Here is a 14835-nt window from a genome sequence, read left to right on the forward strand (position 1 = left end):
TATATATTAATAATTAAGTAATGAAAGTAATGAAAAAATGAATTCAGTGAATAATTGGAAGAATTTCATTAAGTCATTTCATCACTCTGTTATGGAGGTATTAAGAGTAACATTCTTGTCATATTTTCTGCTTGTAATTTAAGTTTTAACTTGTTTTCAGTTTTGTTTTGCTTATTATATACTATTAAAAAATTCAAGAATTTGTAACTAGCTTACTCATTATCAGCAGTATTAAAATAATGAAGGTATGCATAGTAAAAATAAGGTAGTATCTGGATCTGAGAATTATTAAGCTTTAAATCTCATACAGTTGGAAGTTTAAAGTCCAGAATTCCAGATATATCTTGAATACACAGGGATGAGTGTATTCAAGATATATCTGGAATTCTGGACTTTTTACTTTCTTAAAACTTGGAGTTATTTGAATTTTTTTTTCCAGTATTCTCTGTCTCTACCAAATTCTAGATTAAAATATGCATGCTTGTAATATGTCATTTTAATATTCTGAATTATTTAAAATTTAATGCCATACACTTTATTTTCCAGGATTTTTGAAATGGAGTTTTCTTGTTTTTTTTTTAATTTGACCATATGATTAATATTTAACAATTTCTTATTTGGTATAATTTTAATTTAATGAGCTATTTACATTAGTGATATATTGTCTGTGTCAAAGAATGGCATTAACCAAACATGATTAAAAATATGAGTAAAAATTTTTAACAAAAAGCACTTATAACCTTTATTAAGATTTTTTTTTTTTTTTTTTTTGTCATTGTTTGTTGTGCCAAAAGTGATGATATACAGTGGATTACTAAGAAATGATTGCTGTAGAAATTTAAAAAGACCATTCTGATTGTTGGAACCAAAATGAGCTTTTAAGATGGCTATTAATAACCTTAATGGCCTAAAAGGCCATTCTGTCTTTTGAAACCAGATTAGCTACTAATTGGAGTTTTTTTTCTCCCAAACTTTCATGGGTCATTAAAAAAAAAAAAAAAAAAAGAGTCCAGAGTAGAGAACAAAATAAATTCATTATTAAAAGTATGTACAAATATAGTTACTTTTCAACATAATTGCTCTGAAGTATATGTCATATTGGTGGGACTGATTTTTGAAAGACATTGCCGCAAGGGCCCCGAAATGGACCTTAATACTTGTTTGTAACTCTTTATTTGTTTGAAAGTTTTTCGAGTTTCTTAGGCAAAGAACGTGGAACAAAAAATGTCTAATATTCAACCTCCAAAACTGCAATTTTTGTTTTTTGGTAGCCAGTTTGTTGTCTAAGTTATCAGCATTCTCCATTTCTTTTGGATAATGTGATCAACTTATTGAACTAGATCCTGCAGGTAGATAAAGGGGACGAAACTAGCTTTTGTTCTTCTCCTTCCTCATGTTGAATGTGATTTAGAGCTGCTTGGAAGGTTAAAGCTTCTAGAATAATGAGGAGCTTCAAAAGTAAATTTTATATCTTTGGCAGCAATGGCCTTTGAAGAGGGGATAAAAAAAACCTAGTCCACCAATATGACAAATGTCTGGGCCTGTACACCAATATGTCAAAAAAAAAACCATTTTGTATGTAACTTTTAGTAATAAATAATACATTTTGTTCTCTATTAATGCCTTTTTTTAATGATCCATCACAGCATGAAAAGATATCATCCACAATCGATTCCCTTCTTTGTTTCCATTTTGTAGGAATTATTTGTGCTTGCTATTGTTGAGATGATGAAAGCAATTTAAATCTGGGTGGTCTCGCAACAAATATCTTTATTATGTAGTAAGCATAACAGCATGAAAGAAATTTGTAATAAAAATTTCTTAGCTTAATTTTTTTAATTATTCAAAATTATTAGTAATAAACATCAGTATTCACCAGTGATGGATTGCTAGTAACATGACATCAATAGACTGTGTCTTTTACTGCTGCATCAAATATTTTAAAAGCTCTTAAAGTTAAAAAAAAAAAAAAAGTAACAGAGAAGAGTTGCCAAGTGTTGGAAATAATTCAAATAACAAATGTTTGTATGAAACGTTTAATTATTTGCTCCCAATATAAACTTAAATCGTGTTTATTTAACCCATGCTAGCATTTGACAAGCCTTGTTTAAAATAGGAATGCTAAATTCATTGATTGCCAAGGACCACAAGCTGATCAATTAATTGTTATTATTCTAATTGTCAAATAAACATGTTTATAAAAAAATTGAAATTATATAAATATACATTTTGTATTAAAAGATATATAAAAAATATTAGGATAATATTATCATTTTGTTAAGATTGCCTTTTCTAAATTGGCATGTGATCTCACAGTAAAAAATGCTGTGGGAGACATTTTTAACACTCTTTCACTCTTGTGTCCCATTGAGAAAGAACATGTTTCACCAATAATCCCCATACATAAAACATACCCTTTCATGAAAAAATAAATTGTAATTAAATTCCAAACTTGTCTTCTTGTTGGCCTGACATCGGAAAAAATATGTAATGTATGTATATGCTATTGTAGATATATGCTAAATATGGACATATTTTTAAAAATGAGGGGGCAAACTTGAGGTGAAGGAAATAAAGTAAATAATTGTTTATAAATAATTAAACATTTTAGTATTTAAATCTTTATTTATAGATTAGACCACAGTAAATAATACTTTCAGAATGTACAAACATTATTTGACATGGATCACATTTATTATATTAAACTAATACATTGATACATAATTTTACAGTTTTCTCATTATTGGAGATTACCTTTGGTTATTTTCATTTCTAGTATAATGCTGCTATTTGCTAGACTTCAAATGTAGAAAATTGGTTTTTAAAAAAGCATAGATATTGTTAGAAATGGTCCTTGTAGAACACAAGTGTATTCATCTAAATACTTTTAAATCTCATCAAACACTCTTTATTTTTTTCAAACATCAAGTAAATTGATAAGAATGATTTTAATATGAAGGAAAAAACAAAGTAATATCCTTTATACATAACTTTTTTTTTATTCTAAAGATATGGTTACATATATTGATATGTTTCAAACATTATTACATAGACTACTGATGGACAACATGCTCTAGATGAAATATACTGAAGTATTGTTGCTATTTACACAGAATGCTAGATTCCATAAATTTCTGTGACTTTTGTAGCACTAACAAAATACTGGTTATACCCTATACACAGGATTGAATTATTAAAGGTCATGCCTTGTTGAAAGCAAGTCAAACCAAATTTGGATCCATTAAATGCTTGAGCATTTCTTACAAAATTTTTCCCATTATATTCACATTTTGTGCAGTTTTTATGGTGTTATTATGTTACAAAGATATGATGCAGTTATTACAATACATGCGACAATTTTTTTATAACTCTCTCTTCTATATATATTTCTTAGTCTATGTTAATTTCATTCTAAAATGTTCTGTTCGTTCCTGATCCAGTTCCTATTTAATTACTCCTAATACACAACAAAATTGTAGATTCCATTGTTCCCATGCCAAAAACAAAGGGATAAAAATCCTTACAACCAGCACATCTTTTGAAAAAGATACCCAAGATTCTCTTGCCTAAGCTGACACATGGCAAAGAAATCCCTATCAGAATCACTAAGTAAAAATCACAAAGTAGTAAAATCACTAAGAGGCAAAATTTGTCACTTTGCTTTTACATCGCAATGTAAACAGATGTCAATTTGATCATCGCTTCACAATTGCATAAATTATCACTCCCTGTGGTAAAATAAATCAAAGCTAAAATTTCAAGAGTCCCTTCTTTTGCATCTGCTAATATATATATATATATATATATATATATATATATATGGCAAAAGCAAATAAAAGTGGAACTAACAGTGTTATTCCACATCATTTCCAGCATTTACATTTACAACTGAACAGTATTGTGGTAGAAATGTGACATTTCTGCAGGAGAAATTTGATAAAATTGTTAGTAACAGTTTGTTGTGGAATGAAGTAAATGTGAATGAATGATGTGGAAAATAAATAATGGCGTTTCATAGATTCCTTTATAAAAATTAAGAACATAGTAACTAATTTTTTTCCAACAGCATTTACATTTACAACTGAACAGTATTGTGGAACTGAGTTTATGTAACATAGGACAGTTTTCCATTAATAAACTGTCTTCTAAAACTAATTAATAAACTTCTACTGTCTCAAATGGAAGAGGGATTCTAATCATAATCCCACTTCCATTTGAGCATGCTTTATATTATATAAGTTAAACTCAAGAACCAAATTCTTATTTCTAATCCTTTTAAATTTCACTTTTTAGTCATTTTTATCAAAGTTCATCTTATAGTAAAATTGATGTGTGTGTTTTTTTTTTTTTTTAATCACATATTTCTATAACCAAAAAATTTTGTCTCTAGGTTTTGTTCCAAAAAAATTTTTCATTAGCATCATTCTGCAAATTTTTCTTCAATCACTAAAGCCTTTTGATCTCTATTAACTACGATTCTCAGGCATTAGGTCATGACAGCTTTTGTTGCTAAGGGGTCCAATTTGTACTTACTAAAGACCCAAATTTATATAATTATTACAAGAATAATAATTGGAATTGCATAAATTTCTAATTATATTATCAGATTAATATTCATATACATTATTTAAGTCTCTTCTATTTTCCTTAGATTGGAAGAGAAGAATATAGATGAAGATAATATTAGTTATTTCTTTTAAATTTACATTTTTACAATGTTAGTATTTAATGCTGAAACGTTTCACCCAAATGCTGTATCTTGCTGTGCATTGTTTATATATTATATGATACCTTTATGTGTTTATTTTCTGAACTTGTTATTGTTTTATAACAATAACTCCTAAATAATTTTCCAGTCTTTATAAAAATGTAAAACATTATTCTCTTTTTGAAGTTCACTTCAGAAGACAAGTATTACTTCTTTCAAAAAATGAAGGTTCTGGATATTGACTTCCATTCATTTGTGTAAATTATGGAACTGACGAAATCAGAAAACAGTTTTCAAAAATAATCCACTTGATAGCTGGTTTTTCTGCAGGAGAAAGAAAAAAATCTTTTTATTTAAATTATGAAGTTGCTTAATTTCTCTTTAAACAATATATGCAATAAAGTACTATTTAAAATTGTAATAAAACTATTAAAAATTATAATATTGAATTACTTATAAACAATAATTATATAGTTCAAGATATAGATTATATAAATATTTTTTATTTATTTATTTATTTGGAAATAGGGAATTTGTATAACAGAATTTCAATAACAGAAAAAAAAATTATATAATTATATATACAAGCTAAGTTTTAATTAATATTGAAATAACTTTTAAGCCATTGAAGATAGTTCTACAAATGGTAGAATCTTTAAATGGAACATAGGAAAAGAATGTTCTCAAAATAAGAACGTGATACATTTGTATATACATGATAACTAAAAATATGATAACACGCCTTTTTCTAAAAGACCATTCCTTTGAAATCACCTTGAAGGATCCCAAAACTTATAAATTTCTTAATGCTCTAAAACAGGATTTCCGATCCACTTCATCTTCGACACTATGAATTTTTTTCCGAGACGAATAATAGCACATGTTCTTTCTGAAAAAAGTTTTATGGACAAAAAAAAAAAAAAAATTATTATTAAATCCAATAAATGTTCACACAAATGATAACGAACGCTTTGAAATCAATGCATACGCAAACTGAATTGAATATTCATAGCAAAAAGGAGTTTGAGTGTGTGGTAGGGATTGCAATACCGAATACCGGTATTTTGAGCCATGTGTACAATTTTGTAATACCGGTATTCAGAAGTTTAAATACCGGTTTTTCAGTATTTACTAAAAAATTTTTAAATCGTCTCCACTATATGTTCAGGGATCGCGAACATAGCAAAATAGTATACGTTTTTGTTTTTATGTCTCCCTAACGGGTGAAATTAATTTGCTCATTAATGGCTTAATTAATTGCTTAAATCTAAATTAGCGAAACGGATTATCCCCGAAAGAAGATATTATATCCATAACGACTGATGGAGCAACAGTTATGAAAAAAGTTGGAAAGTTGATTGGTGCAAATCAGCAATTGCGCTATGCACATAGAATTCAATTAAGAGTAATAGATGTATTACACCAAAAAAAATAAAGAACAGAATAATCCAAATACTGTAGATATAGAAACTTCGGATTCCTACTTTGGAGAGAGTAAGAGTGAGAGTGATATTGACAATAAAGATAATGACAATGTAATTGTTGAAGAAGATATTGCTAATGAGGATGAAATATAAACCATCAAGAATTGCTTTCTATAATTTATCAAGTTCGAAAAATTTTTAAGATATTTAAACGTTTTCCTATAAAAAATGATATATTACTCTAATATATACTAACTGAAAATACAACAGAATATATATTAATATTAGATTATAAAACACGTTGGAACAGTTTACTCCTAATGATGGAATGATTTTTGAAACTGAGAAATCCAATCCAAAAAGCAATAATCGACTTAAACCTCTAAATTAATTTTTCAGATAGTGAATTCGACTTAATATCCAGGACTATATCAACTCTACTTTCAATAAAACTGACAGTTGAGGCATTATGAAGGAGAGATTCTAATTTATTAACAGCTAATGCAACAATAAGTTTCATGTTGCAGTCACTGAAAGAACAGCACACATCACTATCTGAAGAATTACATTACATTGAAAGATTACATTACACAAGAATTATTACATTGAAAAATCGAATAGAAGAAATCCATACCGAAATGGAAAATGTCTTATGGTATTTACATAATTATAATGATTTCAAAAATGAAAATGAAAAAGAAGAAAAGAAAATAACCAATTCAAATCTGATTAAGTTTAGAGTAAATTTTCTTAAAATTTTTTACCCACAAACCTATCCACATTCAGTAGAATTCGGTACAGCTATCGAAGATAATGGTGACACTAATATCGATAGTGAAAGGGAATTGTCTCTTGAACAAAGATTAGAATTAGCGATAAATAAAAAAAATTCAACGGACCAAAATACAATACAGAAATCAGCTATATCCAAAACCACCCGACGAGGAATCGATTTATTTGAAGATGAGGGGTTTAGAAGTAAATACTTGGAAAAAGTATATCGCACATTGCTCAGTACCATTAACTAGCGTAGATGCCGAAAGAGCGCTTTCGACAGATGGTAATTTTTACACTGAATTACTTTTCGGGCTTAATGACAGTACAATTGATGCATTATGTTTTCTAAGATCACATTTCAAAAATTTGTATTAGTACCACAGACTGAATAGTGATATTTACACTTTTTTTGTGTTTTAAATAAATAAGAGGTTCCTTTACTTTTTTATGATTCTTTATATACTATTATAATTTATAAGTTACAAATTATTTTTTGTGATATTTACACTCTCTAATAAATCTGGCAAATAAAACAAAGAAACACCTGTGTTTTCTTTCTTTTTCTAAAATTTCTAATACCGGTATTAAAACCGGTATCCCGGTATTAAGATCTAAAAAATATCGAATACCGGTATTGAACATTTGGTCCGATATTGCAATCGCTAGTGTGTGGTATATCTTAAGTATTGCATAGAAATTGCATTACCTTAAGCGAAGTCGTAATTGAGATGTAGGCGACGAGACAGATGTATCATGAGTAAAACGGCGGTTCTTTATGTAGGTCTTTAACAAGCTAAAAAGATATTCTGAGGACAGGTTTTCTTCATTTCTTGTCGTTCGCTACGAGTCACTTGTTTACTTATTGCGTTTTTTTTGTTGTTGTTGTTGTTTTTTCCTGTTGATACAACTGATAAAGACTTTAAGTAAACATCATTAAACTATCGAAAGATACTATACATACAAGGTTTTATCCGAACCCATGTTTTGAAAACCTTCGCTTTAATAAACTTTGATCGCCCCACCCCTTTCTGGAAGGAAACTTTCCTGCAAATAATATTGCATTTTTAACACCTACATGTCAGAGTTTAACAATAAAAATGTGATCTTCGATTGACTGGCGGTTTGAAACACATTTTAAAAAAGTGTTGATATGACGTTAAACGATTCTCTTTACTGTCTTGCTCATTGCATACATTCTTAACGACTACTATTGCTTTCAGAAATTATTTCAATCAATTAACCTGAGTATTTATTTCCATCCTTTTTTATCTGCCTTTTAATTTCTCAATTCTTTGAGGGTTTGATTGCTGTGTTGTTTTCTTACCAACTTCTGCAATTTTTAAAAATTTATATGTAGTTATAACAACGAGTATTTCCTTATAAATCAATACATTTCTCTATTTTCATACAACGGACTAAAAATATTCATAACAGTTTCCTTGAATGTCAATTATAATAGCGATGTTAACTTAGTGATAATCGCAAACGTGAATTTGAATTGAATATTGCAATCAGTTTAATTAGATCACTCATTTGTTCATTACCAATATAATACTGATATTATCCCCTCATAAGTACCATATCTGAAATTTCAGTGAATCGAGAATCTTTCATTGAACAGTCATTCAAAAATGCGTTCGTGTGTGTTAAGAGTGGAGTAAGGGCTTTCATAGCTCGCACTTTAATTTGGAAATAAAACAAGATAGAAGACATTTTTATCTAGTATACAGTTTATTTTAGTTATGTTAACGTCCCGTTTTAAAACAGTACTAAGACTATTTTGGGATGGACCTCGTAATTTTGAATCGCGGTCAGATGACGAGGACGGCACCTGAGTTAGTACCCCCTCTCCAAACTTCCACACCACACCAGCGCTAGGATGTTTGGCCCCGACGGATTTAACGTGCACCAGACTCGCCTACGTGATGGTTCTTCGGTGGAATCGGGACTCAAACTTTCCGAAACCGAGACCTAACCACGCGTTCTCCTCTAGTATACAGAATATATAAGGTATACATAGTATATAGACAAAAAGTATAATTTGTAAATTACTGCTTAAGAAATCCATTCTCAGGAAATCTGACAATCAGGTACAAGGAAGCACGATCACTAGTACAAGGAGATTAACTGACTGAATAAAATTTCGTATACAGATTTAGCACCTAAAGTTATCAGTATCATATTTTGAACACATTCCGTCTAGATAATAACCGTCTATCCGTATTTTCACACAAAGGTGGTGGCATAGGTTTGCCAACGGGAGACAAGTACAATAATCCTTAATGTGGTTTTAAAATAACTCATAATTTTTATATTTAATTAAAAAGAAAATTAAATATTATTTAGCTTCTTTTTTATTCAGGTACCGATCTTTTTTTTTTCATTGTTAAAAATTTATAAATATATTTGTAAAAAATATTACTTTTTTTTACTGACCATCAAAATATATTTGAGTCTATTTTTCCTGAGACTCTTGAGATTTCATTGCACTGAGATCTAATTTTAGAAAAAGTGTGGTTTATTTCATTCCAGATTTAAGGGTCCGTATATAAGGGTTGTCCAAATGAAAAGTGGACAAGTTGAATGAAAATAATAACTTTATTGGAAATCAAAAGAAATTGCTATGAGCGTTGTAACATAGGTCGCATTGTTTAGGTAGCAGGTCTATGCCTTTGCTGTAGAAAGATGGTGGTTGATTCTTGAGGAAGTCCTGCACAGCTTCCTTCATTTCGCCATCCGAAGGGAAACGTGTCCCTACAATGCTCTCTTAAGCCGCTCCAAAGATGTGGAAGTCACAGGGTGACAAATCCGGACTGTACGGCGGTGTTGCAAAGGGATTTTTTTAAGATCATCTGGATCACGAGAGACGTGTGGACTAGCATTGTTATGGAGTAAGATTACTTGTGTGAGAAGACCTGGCCTGTTTGCATTTGATTACTTTCCGCAGTTTCGTCAGAGTACTGCAGTATTGTGTTGAATTGATAGTGTTCCCTTGGGAGGGGGGGACAGGAAATCAATCATGAGTGCTCCATGGCAATCAATGAATCAGAAACTAAACTGCCGAGCGTTGTCCCGATTTGGACGCATCCATGTATAGCTTGACTTTTCTTCCGACCAGTTTCCTCTAATACGGTTTTCACTATTGAAGCCGTATGTAGTGCACACCTACTAGCACTCTTTATATCCCTGTTAGGCAGTGCTGCTATAGCTGCAGTCATTTTGACGCAATCGCAAATGTCCACTTTTCATTTGGGCAACCCTTATAGTAGAAACGCATATTGCGCAGAATGACATGTTATGCTGAATGAACAAATGCATCCTCTTATCATGGAAGCTATATAAAATGTAGAAAATAAATTCAAAAAGTTTCATAAAAGAGAAATCCTGAATAATAAATAAAATTAAATACTTCCGCCAAAAATTGATTTTTTTTTTTTTTTTTTTTTTTAGCATAGGCCTCTTCCTAAAATAAGTTTTAAATAAAGATTGCAACAACGAGCAGGAATTCAGATACATTTCGAATCCGAGGTGAATAAGCGTTACTGTACTATGGACACGAACAATATAGGATGTGAAAAGATAATATTTTGTAATCATATTGTTGCTTCTTAAGAAAACTGGGAAAAGATATTTTTTTAAATATATGTAAAAACTTACTGTTTTATGTAAGATATGAAAAATGGGTTACTTGAACATCAGATTCCCCATTATTTATTTTTCAAAGTATATTTAGGCTTATTTCATTTTATTAAAAAAAAACCATTAGATCTTGAATATGAACTTTCTTATCTTCATTTTTAGGCATATGTTTTTGCAGTTAAGTAATTTTTTTTTTCCCACGAAGCTATTGCAAATTTACTCCTCCTAAAATGTTTATCCCTTCAGTTGCAGGCATTAGTTTTTCTTAACCCCTTGATATACAACGAAGAGTCTGACTCGTGCATCGTATAACTAATTTTTTAATATTAAGTCTGCAATTAAGTGAATGCATTAAATAATTTAAAATGCAAAAATCACTTAAAAAAGCATTATTACCTCAAATACCTTTATATTATTCTAAGGATTAAAATAATTATAATCGTACCAAATGTGCCAAGGTGTGCCATGTAATAAGAAAGTTAAGTAAATTCGTATGACAAGCGGTTAATGTGTTATATATAAATATTCTACGAATAATGGGGAATTATTTTAATCATCGTTTTATCGACATCTTTATCCAAAGTCTATTAAAAATTTAGAAGACCTGAAATTAAATAGTTTTTGCCGCAAAGAGTAATTGAAAGTAAAAAAAAAAAAAAAAAAAATACGTTTCCTGATCATATTACTGGTTCTGATTACTGAATGCACAATCTGAAGAATTTAGGTAGTAATTTATTTAACAAATTTAGTGCTGACTTGGATAGCTCTTTTAGTGTAGCTTAAAAACCACCATGCAACATATATTTATTTTTTGTTGTCAGTTGCAGTTGGTAATATTTTTTTAGTGTAATAATTGCAGCCTGATAAATTAGATTGCAAAAAAACAGGTATTTTACTTTTAAATAAACTTAATTTACAATTTACATATTTCAATGATTTATAATGAATTTATATAATTTGGCTACAGTAAAATAATTCTTCTTGGCATGCATATTGCACAAATGTCGATAGAAAAGAATGTTTTATTAAATTTAATTTAGCCATTAACTAAACTTTAGTCAGAAAATACTCACAGTGAAATAAAGAAAATAAATTTGCCAGTTTGGTACCGAGGAAGTAAAAATTAGATGAATAAAACAATTAATTTTAGAACTATTATTTATTGAATTCTGAATTGGTGAAAACAACTCTATCGTCTCTTAATATATAATATAAAAGAATATTTCTCTAAAAATTCCACTGACAGGTAATCAAAATGCTGGATGATTTTTTTTTTCATAACCTATACTAACACCTTAGCCCAAAGATAAAAAAACGTTCGATAAAAATACATCGTATTTTTCACTTGTCAGCTTATTTATTGTTCTGCTAAATATGATGCAAATTATAAGCTGAATGAATGGCATTTAAATCAGATGTCTGAAAATTTGTGAATTTAACATCTTCGACATCCAACGCATTGAGTTCTTAGTCGACAGATCAAAACTTTTTGGAAAAATGCGATATTATATTTACCTATAATTTTGTCGATTATATTGCTAAAACTAGTGCAAATAATAAGCTGAATGAACGGCATTTAAATCAGATGTCTGAAAATTTGTGAACTTAACATCTTCGACATCCAACGCATTGAGTTCTTAGTCGACAGATCAAAACTTTTTGGAAAAATGCGATATTATATTTACCTATAATTTTGTCGATTATATTGCTAAAACTAGTGCAAATAATAAGCTGAATGAACGGCATTTAAATCAGATGTCTGAAAATTTGTGAATTTAACATCTTCGACATCCAACGCATTGAGTTCTTAGTCGACAGATCAAAACTTTTTGGAAAAATGCGATATTATATTTACCTATAATTTTGTCGATTATATTGCTAAAACTAGTGCAAATAATAAGCTGAATGAATGGCATTTAAATCAGATGTCTGAAAATTTGTGAATTTAACATCTTCGACATCCAACGCATTGAGTTCTTAGTCGACAGATCAAAACTTTTTGGAAAAATGCGATATTATATTTACCTATAATTTTGTCGATTATATTGCTAAAACTAGTGCAAATAATAAGCTGAATGAACGGCATTTAAATCAGATGTCTGAAAATTTGTGAACTTAACATCTTCGACATCCAACGCATTGAGTTCTTAGTCGACAGATCAAAACTTTTTGGAAAAATGCGATATTATATTTACCTATAATTTTGTCGATTATATTGCTAAAACTAGTGCAAATAATAAGCTGAATGAACGGCATTTAAATCAGATGTCTGAAAATTTGTGAATTTAACATCTTCGACATCCAACGCATTGAGTTCTTAGTCGACAGATCAAAACTTTTTGGAAAAATGCGATATTATATTTACCTATAATTTTGTCGATTATATTGCTAAAACTAGTGCAAATAATAAGCTGAATGAACGGCATTTAAATCAGATGTCTGAAAATTTGTGAATTTAACATCTTCGACATCCAACGCATTGAGTTCTTAGTCGACAGATCAAAACTTTTTGGAAAAATGCGATATTATATTTACCTATAATTTTGTCGATTATATTGCTAAAACTAGTGCAAATAATAAGCTGAATGAACGGCATTTAAATCAGATGTCTGAAAATTTGTGAACTTAACATCTTCGACATCCAACGCATTGAGTTCTTAGTCGACAGATCAAAACTTTTTGGAAAAATGCGATATTATATTTACCTATAATTTTGTCGATTATATTGCTAAAACTAGTGCAAATAATAAGCTGAATGAACGGCATTTAAATCAGATGTCTGAAAATTTGTGAATTTAACATCTTCGACATCCAACGCATTGAGTTCGTAGTCGACAGATCAAAACTTTTTGGAAAAATGCGATATTATATTTACCTATAATTTTGTCGATTATATTGCTAAAACTAGTGCAAATAATAAGCTGAATGAACGGCATTTAAATCAGATGTCTGAAAATTTGTGAACTTAACATCTTCGACATCCAACGCATTGAGTTCTTAGTCGACAGATCAAAACTTTTTGGAAAAATGCGATATTATATTTACCTATAATTTTGTCGATTATATTGCTAAAACTAGTGCAAATAATAAGCTGAATGAACGGCATTTAAATCAGATGTCTGAAAATTTGTGAACTTAACATCTTCGACATCCAACGCATTGAGTTCTTAGTCGACAGATCAAAACTTTTTGGAAAAATGCGATATTATATTTACCTATAATTTTGTCGATTATATTGCTAAAACTAGTGCAAATAATAAGCTGAATGAATGGCATTTAAATCAGATGTCTGAAAATTTGTGAACTTAACATCTTCGACATCCAACGCATTGAGTTCTTAGTCGACAGATCAAAACTTTTTGGAAAAATGCGATATTATATTTACCTATAATTTTGTCGATTATATTGCTAAAACTAGTGCAAATAATAAGCTGAATGAACGGCATTTAAATCAGATATCTGAAAATTTGTGAACTTAACATCTTCGACATCCAACGCATTGAGTTCTTAGTCGACAGATCAAAACTTTTTGGAAAAATGCGATATTATATTTACCTATAATTTTGTCGATTATATTGCTAAAACTAGTGCAAATAATAAGCTGAATGAACGGCATTTAAATCAGATGTCTGAAAATTTGTGAACTTAACATCTTCGACATCCAACGCATTGAGTTCTTAGTCGACAGATCAAAACTTTTTGGAAAAATGCGATATTATATTTACCTATAATTTTGTCGATTATATTGCTAAAACTAGTGCAAATAATAAGCTGAATGAACGGCATTTAAATCAGATGTCTGAAAATTTGTGAACTTAACATCTTCGACATCCAACGCATTGAGTTCTTAGTCGACAGATCAAAACTTTTTGGAAAAATGCGATATTATATTTACCTATAATTTTGTCGATTATATTGCTAAAACTAGTGCAAATAATAAGCTGAATGAACGGCATTTAAATCAGATGTCTGAAAATTTGTGAATTTAACATCTTCGACATCCAACGCATTGAGTTCTTAGTCGACAGATCAAAACTTTTTGGAAAAATGCGATATTATATTTACCTATAATTTTGTCGATTATATTGCTAAAACTAGTGCAAATAATAAGCTGAATGAACGGCATTTAAATCAGATGTCTGAAAATTTGTGAACTTAACATCTTCGACATCCAAGGCATTGAGTTCTTAGTCGACAGATCAAAACTTTTTGGAAAAATGCGATATTATATTTACCTATAATTTTATCGATTATATTGCTAAAACTAGTGCAAATAATAAGCTGAAT

Source organism: Argiope bruennichi, chromosome 10 (assembly GCF_947563725.1).
Source record: "Argiope bruennichi chromosome 10, qqArgBrue1.1, whole genome shotgun sequence".
In the NCBI taxonomy this organism is placed as follows: domain Eukaryota; kingdom Metazoa; phylum Arthropoda; class Arachnida; order Araneae; family Araneidae; genus Argiope; species Argiope bruennichi.